The sequence below is a fragment of the Cupressus sempervirens genome, chromosome 1 (genome assembly GCF_028749045.1).
Source record: "Cupressus sempervirens isolate cs-2001-9-10 chromosome 1, ASM2874904v1, whole genome shotgun sequence".
Taxonomy (NCBI): Eukaryota; Viridiplantae; Streptophyta; class Pinopsida; order Cupressales; family Cupressaceae; genus Cupressus; species Cupressus sempervirens.
The window spans coordinates 352,610,584-352,626,407 of record NC_143118.1 but is presented as its reverse complement, the minus strand read 5'-3'; the positions used below and the strand labels follow the sequence as shown (position 1 = coordinate 352,626,407).

Below are 15,824 nucleotides of genomic sequence, written 5' to 3'. Positions count from 1 at the left end.
TGTGTGTGTGTCTGAGAGAGAGACGGAGAGGGGGGGATGAGTGTGTGTGTGTGTGTGTGTGTGTGTGTGTGTGTGTGTGTGTGAGAGAGAGAGAGAGAGTAGGGGATGGGAGAGGGGAGAGAGAGAGAGTAGGGGTGGTAGAGAGAGAGTACGGGATGGGAGAGAGAGAATGAGAGTAGGGGATGGGAAAGAGTAGGGGTGGAAGAGAGAGAGTACGGGATGGGAGAGAAAGATTGAGAGTAGGGGGGAGAGAGAGAGAGAGAGAGAGAGAGAGAGAGAGAGAGAGAGAGAGAGGGAAGGAGAGAGTAGGGGTGGCAGAGAGAGTACGGAATGGGTGAGAGAGAGATTGAGAGTAGGGGATGGGAGAGAGAGAGAGAGAGAGAGAGAGTAGGCAGTGGGAGAGGGAGTAAGAGAGGGAGAGTGAGAGAGAGAGGAGGATGGAAGTGTGTGTGTCAGAGAGAGTAGGGCATGGGAGAGAGTGTGAGAGTCTAAGAGAGTAGGGGTGGCAAAGAGAAAGTAGGGGATGGGAGAGGGGAGAGAGAGAGTAGGGGATGGGAGAGAGAGGAAGTGAGAGAGAGAGTAGGGGTGGTAGAGAGAGTACAGGATGGGGGAGAGAGAGAGAGAGAGAGAGAGAGAGAGAGAGAGAGAGAGAGAGAGAGAGAAGGAAGTGGGAGAGGGAGATGGAGGAAGGGAGGGAGGGAGGGAGAGAGAGAGAGAGGAGGAGGAGGAGGAGGAGGATGGGTGTGTGTGCATGTGAGAGAGAGAGAGAGAGTAGGGGATGAGAGAGGAGAGAGAGGGGGGATGGGAGTGTGTGTGTGTGTGTGTGTGTGTGTGTGAAAGAGAGAGAGTAGGGGATTAGAGAGGGGAGAGAGAGAGAGAGGGAGGGAGGGAGGGAGGGAGGGAGGGAGGGAGTAGGCAGTGGGAGTGGGAGTGGTAGAGGTTTCTCATCAACTTTTTTTAGTCATGATTCATAACCTAGTACATTATTTGGGCTTGAACTTGATTAGATTGTCATGTATCATCATCTATAATGGGCATATAATTATTTGATCATTTTCTAATGACACATATAAATTGGATTTAGAGTTCGACATATTCAATCTTTTGGGATTGACCTCTCCTATCTCCAGCTGATTTATTTGTTCCTAAGTGAACAATGTTGTTTGTAGGTAGTAGATACCACTATTCTCCAGACATTCATCATTAGCACATGAGCTACATCTTTATTTGTGGGATTTTTATCCTCATTTTATCTCTCTTTTGGGAGGTTTGATATTTAATGTACTTAAGAAAATGATTTAATACTTGGTGGGACACTTAGAATCTTTCATTTAATCAGTAATACCCATTTTCTCTATTCATTGTATCTCCCATTTTGAAGTGGGGTTTTCTACCATATAGTTTTTCTCCTTTTCTCCTTTAAAGAGGCCTCACTAGTGTGAGTTGTATTAATTTATAAATGAGAACATAATTAGGCATTTGTTGCTAGGACTCATTCATACATTTCATTCTTAGATTGATTTTGCTATCTAAGTTACACTTAAGGGGGGTGTCAAAGCATGCATGTTCATTGCATTACAAACACTTGCATACATTGCTTTAATTAATTGTGCACATGTTAGACCCTAAATTTAGATCAATCTAATTTAGCTAGGCTCTAGTTTGCATATTGTTCAAATCATACTTTTCTTGTTTGCATGTGAAATCTCCTGCTATATTAGTTGGAGCTTGCTTTTTTATTTTTAAAACTCTTTTCATTCTATAAAATCAATTCATGATTTGTACAATCGATATGGGGTTTTTATAGAGCATATTGCATTTTCTTAAGGTTTTGCTTGTTGATGATCCTTAACACCTATTGTTGTTTCATCAACTCCTACAAATTTTTGGATGGAATTACCTCATGATAATATGCCTTTATATAAAGAGTGGAATACCCAAGTCTTTAGGATAAAGAGACAATCCAAATTTCTATTATAGACAAGCATGAGATCAGGATTAGTGAACTCCAAAAGCTTGGGGTCCTTCAAAAGCACTATAAATACTTCTCTAGTTGATTTTAGATTTATAGATAGTCACAATGCATGTGGTGTTACTGTAGATGATGCAAGAAAAACTACGATATTGATGTTGTGATATGAGATCACCAATCTTTTAACTTGTTCTCCATAGAGTAAAGCACTATAGATGTACCAAGTCTATAAAATGCTTGTTCATAATATTGACTAATGATAGTTTCCTTCAATGAGTGTAATAAGTGACCTTATCAATGCACCCACTATATTGCTGACCTTAATTCTTTATTACATGATTACAAGTTGGTCATAATATTGTTTGTCATTCTTAAAAAAGGAATATCATAGTCTATTTTTTTACCATACTAAGAATATGAAAACCATTGCCTATTTTATTTTGAAAGGCCACTCTCTACTCACACCAAGAATGCCAATTCAAACCATATAAATACATACTGAAAAAGTTTTTAAAATACACCATGTCATCTTTGAATCAGATGCCATTACTAACTCACATAATAAAATGGAAAAACAATTCAACCTCAAGAAAGTCAAGTTTGAACTTCCCTATTTTATAGTTCTTCAAGTAATGACAGTTGTATGATATGTTGCTTTAAGGCTATAGAAAACGAAGCTAGACAAATCAATAATTACTAATTAAAAAAGACATTCTTAAGTAGAATCTAAGTTAGGTTATTATGTGTCCGATCCGCCGATGACCTGCTCTGTAGATTTTAAATCCTTTTTTGTGTCCATATGTCACACTCTGTCCTGACAGGCATAGTTGTATAGTTGTATTGAATTCATTTCTGCATAAAAGAAACTAGTCACATCAACTGAGGTAAAAAGAAGAGTTCACGGGAAAAAGTGAAATGAACGATGAGGACTATATTGACTTTAGATTTTTTTTACATTTAATCAATTTGATTATTAAATTTGAAGGTTTCTGGCTTTTATTTATTTCAAGATGGTGGAAAACTGGAGATTAATATAATATCCACCGCATTATTCTCCGCAAAATTTATGCGAATACAGACCTCTGTTGAATAATTTAACGAGCCGCCCAATTTGTCTCAAACCAGCCATCAAATTCGTTGGTTGGATGTTCATGGCATGATGTCATACCATCCGTCACTGTCAGTCAACTAATGTTCTTCCAATATACATAGTTTTCAGAGTTTTAATTTGAAGTTTAAATTTGTAAATTTAAGTTCAATAATTTATAAATAAGTTTTTACTTAGAGTTTTATATTTTCAAAAAACTAAAATATTAGAATATGTGTTCTTGTGGGCCTTGTCAAATGAGTAACAATCATCCTTAGTTGAGTCCTAAAAAATTGAAAGTGATTGGAGTCACTTCTATAAGATAAGAGCGAAAAGACACTAAAGAGCTGATGCAAAATATAGATATTTGGAAGCTTTGCAACAAAGTTTTTATCTTACACCATAGTTCTCAGTGATGCAAGGGTATTTGTGACAAAAGGATTTCATTTCTATTGGCAACATTAAGTTTTAGGTGACTCCTTAGTTGATTGTTAATGTTAGTAGGCTCCAATGTGAGGAGAAAAGTTTGAAATAATGATCTCTAGAGACTACAAGGATAAGATAAGATAAGATAAGACAAGATAAATGTATTAATGTCCAACAAGAGACCAACGAGGGTCTAAGGGACTGGAAACAGTACAAAGGGCAAACGCTAGCAAGGGGAGCACCAAACGAAATAACAATAGCTAAGAACCTCTCATAGGCGAGAAGTAGTCCAGAATGGAAAGGTGGACATTAGGGCAATTAGATACTCTGGATGGTCACCTCTTAGGTCTACTACAAGGACTTTTCCAAGTATAATCTCTGTGAGGTCTCACAAATCTGGTGTGAACTGAGATAGTGCAGACAGGTCCCTTCAATCCTTGGGTAGGAACTATAGGACTAAAGAAAGAGGTGATGAGTTGCGTAGAGGTTGAAGTCGAGCAAAGCTAGAGTTGTATAGTGTGCTCACAAAGTTGCATGGTATCTTAAAGGTAGAGTGCAAGACAGTGCTAGTCAATATATGTGAAGAATGAGGGAAGAGACTGACACTCTCTGAACAAATAGTAGAACCTCCCTCAGATCTCATAGTAAATGGGACAATGAAAAATAAAGTAAGACTCGGTCTTGACCTCCCCGAGGTGACAAAGTTGACAAATCGTGTCCTCCCTACCAATCTAGTGATCAATCTAAATACGTAGCCGATGATATCCCACCCTAAAAGATCCCAAGGAGATGCAAAGAATATGAGTCCAATGATGAGTGAGGTACCAAGGACATAAGATGATGTCGTCTTGTATATCAAGAAAGTGCTCAACATAGAAGGCCATGTGTGGATGGATCCCACCTGGGGGATTCTTCCAGCTCATAATAACATATTGTCTATAGATGTCAAGTCTAACATGCACATTCAACTCCGACTGAGGTGGAAGAAGATGGGTTGGAGCGTACAAGGAAAATTGGAAGGGAGGAGGATGATCTAAGCTAATACCAATCAAGCCCAAGAGAGATGAGACATGGGTGTACCAATAATGAGACTTGTGACTAGAGTCTAAATCCACAACCTCCATAGAAGTGCAGTAAGCTAAGTAAGAATATTTGTGATGATCATCAGAGGAATTGGCAAAGCTCCTAAGTTGGTGAAGAAGCCAAACTAAATCAAAGATGGTCCCTAATCTGAAAGGGTGAGCACCAAACTCAGCCAGAACAATTTTTTTTGGTGTGAACAGATGGCATCTAATAATGTACCAAAGGAAAAGAGTTTGGACTCTCTCAATAGAGGCCCAGTCAGATTCCAAGAGGGAGGGGCCTCATATAGTAGAGTCATAAAGCACAGTCGGCTTGACCAGGGAAACAAGAAGAGACATCTTAGTCATAGTGTTCTAGAAGTGGTGATGAAAACATTGTCGCTAAAGAATAGCAAAGGATTCAGGCCCCTTGTTGACTCTGGTCTACATGGCTAGTCTCAGGCTGAATCAAGGTCTAGAAAACTCAACCCCCAAGTAAGTATATCAAGATGCATCTCGATCTCGATACCCTGGAAGTAAAAATGGAAATGAGATGTCCTTAAACAATTGAAGACCATTACTTGAGTCTTGCCCAGATTTACAACTAGCTCATGTGAGTCGCAAAAAGAGGCCAAGCCATCAAGGAGCTGCTAAAGACCATTGAGAGAAGATGCTAAGAGAATCACATCATTAGCAAACAAGAGAATAGAGATCAATACCTTATGTAAATAACAACCATCACCAAGGAGTGAGAAATCACAGAGAAATGCCTCAAGCTCATCGATGTAGATGCCAAAAAGAGTGGGGGAGAGAGGACAACCCTGTTTCACATCGATAATTCTCTGGATAGGATCGCAGAAGCCCTGTGGAGTCCTAAATCTATCCTTGACACGCTCGTATAACCTCATAATATCTCTAAGAAGAATCTCTGAGATCCTGATATCCGTAAGACACTGAAAGAGAGCCGCTCGAGGAATAGAGTCAAAGGCTTTGCAGAATTGAACAAAGTAGCAATAAACTTTTGCCAAGCGGTGATGAGCCTCCTCAATGATGGCCTATAAATTCAAAATGTGATCAATGGTCTGAAAGTCTTAGCGAAACCCAACCTAACCTCTAACCTGACAATGTTGCTAATCGAGCTCACTGGATAGGATACCATTCAACACAATTGCATAGAGTTTGGTGAAGGTATGCCCAATCAAGATGGTTTTGTAGTTTTCGAGGTCCGAAGCTAGCCCAAATTTATGGATTGTATAGATAATATGTTGTGACCAAGGGTCAAGGAAGCTGATGCAAACCACTTAATTATAGAGCACTATAAGAAAGGGACCCAAAACAAAGATACCCAGCTTGAAAATTTTCGCTTGAAATCCTTCCTCATATAGAGTTCTACTATTGTTCATAACTCTAACTACCTCACAAATGTGGGAAAAGGAGAAGAGGTGACAATAGGTAGGGGGGGGATGAGATGGAGAGGGGGCTAGCCAAGAATATCATAGAGAGTGAATATGTGGGAGGTAAGGGAGTGAAGGACCAGAGTGGGGGGGGAGGCGGTGTGTGGGGGGTGGCAAGGAAACATGGTGCACCAAAAGAGCTTTGGAGACTAGAAGAACATGGCACAAAGAGACTTACACTGTAGTAAAGTGAACTTCCATTTCTTATGGTGAACAAAGCAGCAGTAGTCAAGTCTCAACTGATAGGAAGTGGAGGAAGAAGTAGTGGATGGACAAAAGTGAAACATGTGATCAAAGGATTTGTAATCCTCATCAAACCACTGGTTCATGGGGCAAGACCTATGAGTGGGGTGAGGGGTGAGTGAGGAGGTGTAGTGGGGAATGGAGAGAAGGGAAGACTCCCATAATGCGGATGCAAGTGAGTAGAACATGGAGGTGACATCCCCAGAGTCGAGGAAGGGATCCTAGGGGAGAAGTCATCTAAGGTGGTGGATGAAGAGCTCCATGTCACCTTCAGAGAAGCAAAAAGAGGTGCAAGCATGGTGGGAGGAAAGAGGGGGGTGAGAAGAAGTGGATAAACAAGGGGGAGAAGATGACAGGGGTCCCGGAAGGGTTATGCTAAGGAGGGCATGGTCTACGTGAAGAGATTCTTTGGAAAGGGGATAAAGATGGTGATTGAGACTAATGCTAATGATCACGATTGGTCCTTTCTCCATCCCTCTTATTATTTGGTTTTGTTTCATATCATGAAGTAATTTACCTTAGGGGGTAGGTATATCACTTTCCATGTCTACCATTTCCCTATTATAAATCATATTATACATTATATGAATATTGATATGCAATTTATATGTCCATGTGTAATAGTATTGCTAAAGGTGCATCCCCTCTTTTACATGAATGACTAATATTTGTGTTATACTGGATTTTAATAGATACATCCCCCTTCTGTAGTTGATTTTTTTCCCTATCCCCCATCTAAACTTCACATATAATATGCTCTTTGTCATAATTTTTTTAAGATTGAGATTATTGTGAGTAATCCCCTCTTGGAGAACATAAACCCTAGTGCTATGAAAAAAAAGAGATAAAGATTCAAAATTGACCATGACAAAAATGGCTTTGAGGCTAAACTATCTGAAATAGCCTATGAAAAATGAAAAGGTAAAGGTGAAAAGCTTAACATTGCTAAAGGTAGGAAAATGGGTAAAGGTTCTAAGTGGCAATAACAAATGGCTGACATTGAGAATCATGAAGGGGAGACTTGAGATGAACTGAGAATGAATATGAACCTAGGTATGATATGATTTTTGAGAAAAGGCAGTTTGTCTATCTTCTAAATAACAAGTTGAATGGTAAAATGACCATGAACGAGATTATCACACACAAAACTTCGAATATGAACTTGAAGTAGGAGACACTCTTAGAAATTTTGATGATAAAGATTTTAATGGTAAAGATGTTGATTTTGTCAGGGGTGGTGAAGAAAATTCCTAGGAAATTATTATTAATTTGATTGTTTCAATGATATCATGGATAGGGTGTGTGCCTTCTTTTTTCATTATGGGGAAACAAATATAAACATGGTCCCCCCTTTACTAAATTGTGGTATTGAAAAGGAGAACTATCTCTAGCTTTATAAGAAATTCAAAGATCTCTTGATCATAGTTGTAACATTGGAGGAAATTGTTGCTCCCTTTGTTCATGCCAAATAACAATAGGGAAATACAATATCTTCTCCTTGCAAGACTATAGATGGTATGATGCACAAATTTTTTTTGAGCCTTGTTTTGGGACAAACAAGAATAAGGAAGAATTTGAAGAAAGAGAATGATGTTGATTAGAGCCAAGGGATGGATGATGATGAACATGATGCTAAGCACAGAACTAAGGGCCCATTTGGTTGCAGGCATGGGAATGAAGAATAGAAATTCATAATGGGAATATGAATGGCTATTCTAGTAACAACTATTTTTTGCAATGAGTATAACCTCATTTTAGAGGCAAAATAGGAATATGTAATCCTATTCCCTATTCCAATTGATGAACTAAACGAAAAAATAGAAAACCTATTTCAAAGTTTCTATTCTTATTCCAACGAATCTCAAGGAATTGGGAGATTATTAGATATAAAGACACCAGCAAGGAAGTAATAGCGTAAGGTTGTTTTCTAGTGTAGTTTCAATGTTTTTGAATGACTTAATGATCTTCTAGACTAGTAGGGGTTTTATGGTATATAGGGATGTGTACAACCAAACTCTAGTACTTGTAGGTTTTTAATATTGATTTATTCGTATAATGTTCATACTTTTAAGGATGGCTTAGTAGTAGTGATCACATGAGTGACAGTGGATTCTATTACAAGCTTTTGATTAAATTTTGAAATTCAAGTACAAGGACTTTGTCTTCGAATCTTTGAATTATAATGGACTAAATTTCAATTATTGTATTTTAAAATGACTGATGCTTAGAAGTCAAGGCTCTCTCCATGACGTGATAAAAATAAGGCTTCTCAACTAGTTATAGAATATAAAACAAGACTATTAATACATTAATCTAAGATTAAAAAATTCCACCTAATTTTTATATACGTATATTATAGTTAGTCAAGACAAACACATAATTTAAACTAAAGCCCATAATTAAATACAAATTATATGCAAATTAGATCATTTTCTCCAAGGTTTTCAACCTTACAAAAAGTTGTGGTCAAGGTAAAATAAAAAAGTACAAAGAACATACTTTTGGAATAGCTATGTATCCCGAAAACTTCCTCAAGAACATAGAAATCGAACCTTAATATGTGATATTTAAGCCTTCCTTCCATTCTATAAGAACCATAACTTGGTGAACTGCATCTATATTAAACATTTCCATCTTGACCAACCTATGTTGCTACCACAATTTTCTCCAGCGGCTATGATTGGCAAATAAAAAAACCCCAATTCACAACGCCCTAGTATTACATTACATGGTAAAGGTCCTGATTTTTTCTGATAGATTTCTGTACGAGAGGAAAACATGCAGAACCACTATCATGCAAAATTTCCACATTTGGTCTGTGTTCTGCTCTTTCTGTAATTTATTCCCAACGCAGCTCTAACGTTTGATGATATCCCTCTATTTAAATGTAGCCCTCAGAACTATACAAGCCCTACATTTGAGAACAATTTGAACACAGTTCTTAACAGTCTTGTGAACAATACATCATTATCATCAAATGGTTTCAACAGCTCTGTGTATGGCGTAACTCCAGAGAGAGTCTACGGTCTCCTCCAATGCCGGGGAGACACAACAGAGGAGGAATGTTTCAACTGCTCCAAGTTGGCAAGAACAGCTATCGGTCAGGATTGTGGAAATGTGATAGGCGCTAGGGTTTGGCTGCCCAAGTGCTTCATACGCTACGACAACTATTCCTTCATCGGAACACTTGATACCAACGGAACTCTTCCCTACAATGGAGGACAAATCACAGCTGAGCCTCTTGAGTTTAGTACGGCAGTTAGAGAGCTTTTCACAAAGTTGTCAGATGAGGCCCTTCGGTCCCCTCGTCGATATTCTGCTGGATCAGCAACAATCTCCACATCTCAGCCAATGTACAGTCCCGTTCACTGTTGGAGCGATTTGACTTCTCTTCAAGATTGTAAAACATGTTTAACGAAAGCAATTGTTAGGGTGTTAAATGTGACGGGGAATGGAACTCATCTCGGTGGAGAGGCCGCCTTGGGAAGTTGCATTGCTCGTTATGAGACATACAGCTTCTTCAATTCTGTTTCTGCTCCCGCGTAAGACTTGATTTCTGGTGAGTTCCTTGCGATCCTTTCAAGACCAAGAACCTTTGACTAGATAGCAATTTTTCACAATGTATTTTTAGCATCAACATTTCCAATTATATTGAATTATAACGAACGTCTGACATATCTTGGAAATAGATAAATGAAGTATAATGGAAATACTCATGCCAAAAATTTACTGACCCAGAAATATATCTGTTACATCTTATATTTGTGTCTTATGTTTTTAAATGTCCGGAAAAGGATTTTGTTTAGGGTTTTTTTTTAATGACAGAGCACTTGAATTGATCTCCTATGCAGGAAAGTCTTCAAACAAAGTGGGTATAGTTTTGCGTATTGTCGGCGGCTTCTTTCTGATGTTACTGCTATGCCTATTTGCAATCAGAAGAAGATTGAAATCTGCGGCGTTAAGGAAAGGTACTTTTGAGGTGATTGTTTTTTTAAGGTAAATCGTTCTTTCAAATGTTAACGAAAATTCTGGCTAATTCTGGCTAGTTCCAGTGAGGCTCGGCTTCATCCTTTATGGTATCGGAGCCTTGCACTCAGCAAGACTTGATTTCTAGTGGGCTCTTTGTGAGCCTTTCATCTTCACCAGTAGACCAAGGACCATTGGAACAATTCGGATGTTTTTTGGAGTCTTCCCAGTCTATGTTGTAGATCACGAATTTTAGAATGTTTTCTCTATGCACTATAGATTTTATAAGAGGAGCTACTCCTAAAAGGGAAAAAAGAAAAATTCCTTCCATCTTTTCTTAAAAATAAAATCTCCTTGATACAAAATTTGTAATAATTTTCTGACGCATCAATGAGCAGATTCAGATTCAGAGGTGTACTCTGCGATCGGGAAGGAGCATGGAATTATCTTCAACTTGGAGAATATCAGAGCTGCAACTAGAAATTTCCATGATGATAACAAGCTTGGAGGAGGAGGATTTGGCTCTGTATACAAGGTAACATAATTAGCTAACATAACTTTAATTGACAGCATTAATTATGGGCGCTGGTTAAGCTCTAGATAAAATGTACTAAAGACAAAAAAAAATATTTTAAAAAAGTCAAACTTCACTTTTTCCCTTTTTCTTTAATTTTTTTTTTACTGTTTTGAAACTACAAATGATGCAGATCATGAAGATACAAATGTTAAAAATTGTAAAAAATATCTATGACATTTTAGATTTTTTGAATTTTGATTTCATGCGTCCTTAAATATGTATTACATTGAACAGGTATACTACTTCATCCTCCACTGAACAATAATCTACAGACAATTTCACAAAGATTGAAAGGGTGGGAATATGTCCTCAAGTCATGACACAAAGCAGGCACTTTAATTTTTAACATAGATCTGTCCACAATTAAGGATTTTCATATATTATTAGAATATACTCTTGTACAATTGTACAAGAAATATAAATTCTCAAATGTTAACTGGTATATGCTATTCAAAGAAACTGAAGTTAATGATCATCTAGTAGTCCGCTTGAAGGAAGAGAATATAAAAAGTTTGGAGTAATATTTTATTCAATTAGAATTTGATCATATTATACAGACTGCAACAAAAACTTATGGTTTGTGTCTTATTTTGTCTTAGGGAACACTGGTAGATGGAAAACAAATTGCAGTAAAGAAGCTTTCTTTAAAATCTTTTCAAGAAAAAAAAGGAGTTTCTAAATGAAGTCAAATTGGTGGCCAAAATTTAGAACCGAAATCAAAACTTTTGCTTGTTTACGAGTTGTTGCCTAATAGAAGTCTTGACAAGATACTATTCGGTGAGTTTAGCATAGTTTAACTTTATTTTATCTAATATAAAAGTGAAAGTGGTACATTGGTTTTGTTTCAGTAGAGACATAAAATAACAATTTGGATTGATGGGTATATATCTATAGATGACGAGCGAAGAAAAGAGCTGGATTGGCCAAAGCATATGAACATCATATGTGGAATAGCTCGTGGGCTTCTATACCTGCATGAGGATTCTCACCTACGAATCATCCATCGGGATATCAAATCAAGCAATATTTTACTGGATGAGAAAATGGAGCCAAAGATATCTGATTTTGGATTAGCAAGTTTAATTTGTCAAGATGAGAGTCATGTTGAGACAAGGGCCGCAGGAACATAGTAAGAATCTAACCATTGAATCGCATAGATTTATTATGTGTTTAGAAATGCTGCAATTCTATAAAGATAGAATAGAGTAACGTATCCTTGTTAATAAATACAGATTAAGGAAAGTAGATAAAACTATCAATCACATGTTAGTTAGTAGATAAAACTATCAATCACATCTTAGTTTGCATGCAATGGGTACGTCATAGAGTTATGAATGGTAATATAAGTATTTATCACTTTATTCACTGCTCCCTCTCATCCTCTCTCTATGTTCTTATCACTATATCGATATATCTATTTATCTATCTTCCTATCTCACCCTCTCTATTTCCATAGATGTCTTATCTCTATCTTGTTATCTCTCTATCCCTCTCTATCCCAATATATCTACACCTTTTTTCATATCTCTTTGTATTACTTTATACCTTTATCTTTATCTTTATATCTCTAACATCTCATTATTGCAAATATTCATGAGCCTTCTAATGATGGAGGTGAACTATCTTCTTGATAAGGACAGGAGAAAGTTATATATATTAAGATAAAGATAGAGGTAGAGAATGATATAGAAAGAGAGGTAGAAAGGGTGATGTATATAGAGATAGAGAGATACCAAGATAGAGATAGAGAGAGGGAGAGATGGGGGAACAAATATTATTAAAGATAATTTAATTTGGATGAAATTTTTAGATGTATATGATTAGGTAATATTTAAATTAAATAATATTACATTGTGTAACATTAATCTAATAAAAATATCACAATTTGACTTATTGTGGAAAATATCTCTTACTTATCAATTCATGAAGTAAAGGGGCTCTATAATGAATGGTTCATAAGGCACAACACTTGTGAAAGGTTTTTTAAATGAGATAGCAAGCTAAGTGGGATTAACCTTGGAGGTAACTCCATAGTTAAGCACAATTGAGATAGACTTGTACATGGATGGGTGATGTCCTAGGAAGATTAGATGCTTCGCCCCAATGAGCATCACCTTAGTGTGCATTGGGTACATTGAAAATGTATGAAAGTTCAAATAACTATCTATCTCTTTGCCCATCTCTCCCTCTCCTCCTCTTTATGTCTCATTATCTCTATTAATCTATCTCACCATATATATATATATATATATATATATATATATATATATATATATATATATATATATATATATATATATATATATATATATATATATATATTTCTGTCGCTATCTCTCCCTTAGTGGCTCCCTAGATCTCTTTCTATCTTTACTTCTTGATGTATCTCTATCTCTCTACCTACTTTTCTCCCATTAAACTCACTTTATGTTCATCTTCATTTTTGACTTCCTCTTCCACCTTCATATCTAGACATATCTCCCTACCTATCCATCTAGCTCTCTCTATCACCCATCCATAAACACCCCCCCATATATCATAGCCTGTCATATTATCATCTTTCTATTTCCCCCCTCTTATTCTTTCCTTGTGCCTTCTCTATATATATTTATGTCTATCATTTCCATCTATCCTTTTCTCCTCTCTTTGTATCTATCCCAACTCTCTCTCTCTCTTCATATAAATATTAGATGAACCATCAACATTTTAAACAAATTTAAAATATAAAAAATGTGTTAAATGATATACATCTTTGAAAATAAAATTTCATTTTAGTTAAATTGATTATTTAATCACTATTAGTGTAAGAAATTTAATTATTAGTCATTTTAAATATTATTTATATTAGAAAATATTTTAATTAATATCATTTATATAACTATAATATGAACTTTGAAATTAAAATAATTATTGATTAATAGTAAAATTATTATATATTAATAAAATATTTATAAACATTTATTCTAAATATTAAAAATAATAATAAATTCTATTTATACTTTTAGTACCATAAAAATATTTTATTATATGATCAAACTTATATTATATAGTTTTAGTTCTAAAAATATGTCAATAATAGACATAAAACCAATTTTTTTATGTAGATTTATTTATGGACTTTCATATTTATTCCAAATAAAACAATTTTTTTATGTAGATTTATTAAGTCGAGAGGCTTCTACAATGGAAGCAGATTGTAAACAATTTAGCATTTTAAAAAAAATTATACCGTCATAGCATAATAATTAATAGTAAGAGATCGGTGGAAATGTGGAAATCAACAGACATAACGTATGTTGAAAGACATCAAGTTCTGCTAAGAATTCATTGATAAAAGTCTTTTTCTTTTTTATTCATTCCGGCGTTATGTTAAGTAACAGACGTTCAAGATCCATCTATCTAAAATTGGTCCTTGCGCATTCTGAAGCTATGTTGCTCCAACCTCACGGAGCTCCCTGTTAGCACAGGCACCATGTCTTCACTGCAGCGGCCTTCTCTAACAAATTGTGAAAGATTAGCCAAGCTTCCCAACTCATTATGTCAACTGACGTCCTTGTACCGAATGCGCTTGGAAGGTTGTTCGGAGATCACTGAAATTCCCGTGCCTTCATTGGAAGAGCTGGAAATAAGGGGTTGCAGTAAATTGATAAAGCTTCCAGACAACATTGAACAGCATCAGGATTCCTTGCGTGTGCTCAAATTACACGATTGCTCAGCGCTATCTGTATAGTCCCCAATGTTTGGCAAACTGCCTTCTCTGTAAGTTGTGGTCTTGAACGATTGCAAAAGTTTAAAAGCACTTCCACCCAGTTTTAGCCAAATTAAGTCTCTCCGTCATCTGCGTTTGAGGGGTGCTTCAGGACTCAATTCCGAGAGCGTGGTTCATGCCCTGGCGCCAACACAGCGGTGTTCAATTTTGCGCACCTTATTATAAGCAGAATAAACACAAAAGATTACAAATCAGCTTATTGTTTCTTTAATATTATTACAGTATTTGGCTCTTGTTAATTTTTGTTTCAAATTCTTTAATAATAATATATGTTGATTCATTCCCTTATTGTGTCCAGAAAATCAACATATAGACTTAGTTGTGTCTTTTTTACCTATTATAACAGGTCCGTACGCATTCAGCTCTCATCTTCACAGCCATGTTCTCTTTATCCATATAAAGTTCTTCAGTGGTTATCAACTGTATTAATCAATTTTTTGAGAAGGTTTATTTTATAATTAAAAGTCACAAAAATAAAATGTGGAAGCCCTAATGATTTTCAATTTGCTTGGAGGAGGTTAAATAGAAGTTTGGTCCTTCATTTTCTATCATCCAGGTTTATTAGTTTGATTGCATATTGAGGAGAGCTCTGAGATCAAAAACTCTTGATGCTGTCAGCCTAGCCATTCCCCCAACTTGCCCTGTGGTTTGGAATTTCAGTGATATATCTCCTGATGATAGCAAATTGGAATTTGGGCGGATCGTTTTCGGGATAGGAAATTGCAGATCAGATCGAGGAATGAATATTGTTGCACATACATCTATAGATTAGAATTATTGCAAGTCATATTAGAGATGATAGACACTTCCTCTTGGCCATACAGCAGCATCAAAGAGGACGGAGTCATATTTGGCATCAATTTGGCAAGGCCATCACTGAAATCAAATTGTATCAGGCGGAATCAAGTTCCCATTCTGCAGAGCAGCATTCTTGGATTGATTTTTAGACTTTTTATCAACTCCATAGCTGGCCGTACATATTCCTAGCTGGCGTATCTTCATTCCAGGCTTGGCGTTGGGTTTTTGGAAGGCATGTTTTTTTAATAAAAATAATAATATAAATCATCTTAGGTTTCTTTCCATTCTATTATAAATCTTTTTAAGTCTTGCAATTTCATTTAGGTAAAAATGATTTAAAAAATATAGATATACAATTTAAATTTTTGAGAGAAAAAATAATATATAATTTCATTTCTTTAATCATTTGTTTTAATTACATTAGATGTGGTTGATTTCATAGTTGAGCATTCATCATGCTTTGTATTGAAA

General features: G+C 36.2%; 1 pseudogene; it reads left to right on the top strand.

Annotated features, from left to right (window-relative positions):
* Window positions 1–9,021: 9,021 nt before the first annotated feature.
* LOC149577686 (cysteine-rich receptor-like protein kinase 8) overlaps window positions 9,022–15,824 on the top strand; it is an 11,778-nt pseudogene continuing 4,975 nt past the window's right edge.